General features: G+C 41.8%; 1 non-coding gene across 1 annotated transcript; it reads right to left on the bottom strand.

The window, feature by feature from the left end:
* Positions 1-3,075: 3,075 nt before the first annotated feature.
* On the bottom strand, positions 3,076-3,157 carry Trnas-uga (transfer RNA serine (anticodon UGA)). Its single transcript has one exon. It is a non-coding gene; the product is annotated as a tRNA-Ser (tRNA).
* Between the last annotated feature and the right edge of the window lie 865 nt (positions 3,158-4,022).

Consider the following 4,022-nt stretch of genomic DNA (forward strand, 5'->3'; position numbering starts at 1 on the left):
CAATTTATGAGGGACTGATTGATTGATTGAAATTTGCTGTTCTGTTCACCGTTGAATTCTTTCCAATAAGCTTTGAATTTCATTATTTTCTCTATGTATCAGAAAAAAATCACTCAGGATCATAAAAAAAAAAAAATCTATTGAACGATTTTCCAGATACACAGTAATGTTGAAATTCAGAACTTACTAGGAAGAATACAAAAGAAAACAAGAGTAGAAGAGTCGAAAAAGACACCAATCTAACTTTCTTAATTAGGAATAGCAGAATTATACCGCATATAATAGGTAAGACTTCACAAATGTATAAATTATTACGTATAACCATTCGCGTTCAATATTTCAGAAAAAAACAAACCATAAGTAAACACTACAAAAAAAAAAAAAACACGAACGATGGTAGCGTACGGGGTAAAGATGTACCGAGATGTGGTGGGGAGGGCAAGTGATGTGCCGGATAGGAGAGGCTGGGGGACCACGCTGGGTGTCACAAAGGCGGCAAAGGAAGCGGAAAGGAGGTTACGGCCACGAACGGCTCAGTCTAGGTTTACCCTGGACCGGTTTCAGGTACCGCCAGGTTGAGTTACATGCGGGATTACGAGTCTCCTTCTTCCTCCTCCTCCTCCTTCACTATTTCCTTCTTTTCCTCCTGCTCCTTCTTCACCATTTTTTTTTCTCCTTCTCCTCCTAATCCTCCACGTTTCTCTCTCCTCGCCTTCCTTTATTTTTATTTCCTCCTCTTCCTCCACTATTCCTTTCTTCCTCTCATCCTCCTCCTTCATTATTTCCTCCCTCCTTTCTTTTCGTGTTCTACTGTGTCCTTCTCCGCATGTAGTTTCTTTTCTGTTCTCTCTCTCTCTCTCTCTCTCTCTCTCTCTCTCTCTCTCTCTCTCTCTCTCTCTCTCTCTCTCGTTGTTGTTGTTGTTGTTGTTGTTGTTGTTGTTGTTGTTGTTGTTGTTGTTGTTGTTGTTGTTGTTGTTGTTGTTGTTGTTGTTGTTGTTGTTGATGCTGCTGTTGTTGTTCTCACTATTATTATTCTCCATCCTATTCTACTTCATATTTCATTTTCCTTCCTCCTCGTCGATACCAAATTTGTTATTCTTTTCCACTGCATGATAAATAGACTCAGTAAATCTCTCTCTCTCTCTCTCTCTCTCTCTCTCTCTCTCTCTCTCTCTCTCTCTCTCTCTCTCTCTCTCTCTCTCTCTCTCTCTCTTTCACAAGACCTTCCGCTAATTCATTTTTTCATAATATTGAAATGAACACCAATGATTTTCAAGACCATTTTTCCTTCTTTCTCCTAGTTACCCCTCTCCTCCTCCTCCTACTCCTGCTTCTGCTTCTGCTGCTCCTCCTTCTCCTCCTCCTCTTCCTCTTCTCACCCTTCTCCCATTCATGCCTCCCCTCGTCAACATCTATCCTCCTTCAGTGTGACTCGGGCTTAAGTATAAAGAAAACCTAACATTAAGTGAAAAGCCAAGAGAAAATGGCAAAGCACAAGAAGTTTTCGTCTAATTTTTTTTTTTTTGTGTGTTGATATTGACAAAGGGGGCGCGCAGGGGAGCACACACACACACACACACACACACACACACACACACACACACACACACACACACACACACACACACACACACACACACACACACACAGGCACGCACGCACGCAAACCTTTGATGCCGCATTAATATATGAATAAATAAATAAATGACGTAAAAAAAGTCCTCCACAGCAATTTCATTTTTTCTCTCTTTGTTGCTGGAAATTTGGATGAACAGGATTCGAGCAAAGTGAAAAATTGCACCCACATTTCACTTTCTTATTTTTCTTTCTTTTTATCAAGACTGTCTCTCTCTCTCTCTCTCTCTCTCTCTCTCTCTCTCTCTCTCTCTCTCTCTCTCTCTCTCTCTCTCTCTCTCTCTCTCTCTCTCTCTCTCTCTTTCCAAGTACTCCTTATCTATAGAACATCTCTGCCTCTATATCAGTCTTTGCAACATCTCTCTCTCTCTCTCTCTCTCTCTCTCTCTCTCTCTCTCTCTCTCTCTCTCTCTCTCTCTCTCTCTCTCTCTCTCTCTCTCTCTCTCTTTCCAAGTACCCCTTATCTATAGAACATCTCTGCCTCTATATCAGTCTTTGCAACATCTCTCCCTCTCCTCCTTGTCTATAGAACATCTCTGCCTCTATATTATTTTTAAAACGTCTCTCTCTCTCTCTCTCTCTCTCTCTCTCTCTCTCTCTCTCTCTCTCTCTCTCTCTCTCTCTCTCTCTCAGCACTTTTCCTTCCTTTCCGTCTCCCCCAGCCCGTCATTACAGAATTAGCCCCACCGCTGGCTCCAGGCACTGCCGCCGTCGTCGTTACCGCCGCTAGCATGTTAAATCAACTCGTGGCGTTCAAGTACAGGCGGAAAAATGTGGCCCAATTTTCATGACTGCCTCCGCTCGCCTATTGATGATTCACAAAATATCGGAGCCAGAAATCTGCCCTTTGCGGGAATGTTTTAAAGCGAGGGAACGGCGGCGGCGGTAAACGTGGGAGAGGTGAGGTGATTGGGTGGGATTGTGGGAGAGAGGGACGGGGGGTGAGTGGTGCGGTGGCAGTAAGCGGGAGAGAGGGTGAAAGGGTGGGTGGTGGGGACGAAGGCTGGGAGAGGAAAAGGGGGAGACTGCGGTATGTGAGCGGTAGTGGTGTGGAGCGTGAAGGGAGGGGGGAGAGAGAGAGAGAGAGAGAGAGAGAGAGAGAGAGAGAGAGAGAGAGAGAGAGAGAGAGAGAGAGAGAGAGAGAGAGAGAGAGAGAGAGAGAGAGAGAGAGAGAGAGAGAGAGAGAGAGAGAGAGAGAGAGAGATGGAGGCAGGTGTGTTGAGTTACCTGAAGGGTCTCACTTTCAGGCCGGCCACGTGATAACATTGTCGACATATTCTCAGATCTTTAATAATCATTTTCCAGGAAATAAAAGCCGGTTTTCAAGCACCAGTCTCGACGATGGTGTCTCTTTTATTTGACACCAACACATCTTATTGTCGCTTCTCTAGGAAAAACCGTAGGCGAAAAAAAAAAAAATGTAAAATATACATATCTGTGCGCTGCGGACAGGATTCGAACCTGTGCGGGCAGAGCCCAATGGATTTCAAGTCCATCTCCTTAACCACTCGGACACCGCAGCTTGCTTACTTGTCCTGGAGTTTATAATTTTATTAGAATTATATTTATATATATATATATATATATATATATATATATATATATATATATATATATATATATATATATATATATATATATATATATATATTCAAGTATATGCATTCAATAAGCTACTCTTGTACATGTTTTGTCAAAGACATCTCAACGCCAAAAGCATGTCAATCTCATTTACTGTTCCTTGCCATCGCTCAGGAACTCAACAATTTATATTATTTGTTTCATTGAGAACTACCTATAATAGTTGGAATCTAATACTCCATCATAGCTTGTTTCTTACAAATAAATGCAGACAGGCATGACTGCCTCCCTCCTCTATCACTGCTATAAGGAACACACCACGTCACAAAATCGGCAAAGAAATCACTGTGTTATAATTATCGCCATTGAGTATAACACCACCGCTAACTGTACTGTGATGCAAGAAAAATGAAAAAGCACCAGCACAAGACAGCAACACATGACAACGCTTACAATTCTCGCAGGTCACACCACACTTAACTAAGGAACCTATATTCATTATTCTATCTCATTTCACATTTAGTTTTATCTTATATTGTCAGACAAGTTCAATTTACTTTTAATGAGGTAAAACACTCATTTTCTTGATACAAATTGCTTAGCTACTGCTGGCAGGGCGCATGCTACGCCACATTTCTCTTGAACTTAATTTGCTTACATTTTAACGGCACATGTGATAATTCGTATCACATGTTGAGCAGAATAACATGAACATACGCACAAACAACATTCTTGGCAAGTAAGATTAACATCGCTCATTAAGCACTTAAACATGGGATCAGTTCATTTAGTATTGGATGTAGAGC

This window comes from Scylla paramamosain, chromosome 10 (assembly GCF_035594125.1).
Source record: "Scylla paramamosain isolate STU-SP2022 chromosome 10, ASM3559412v1, whole genome shotgun sequence".
Lineage (NCBI taxonomy): Eukaryota > Metazoa > Arthropoda > Malacostraca > Decapoda > Portunidae > Scylla > Scylla paramamosain.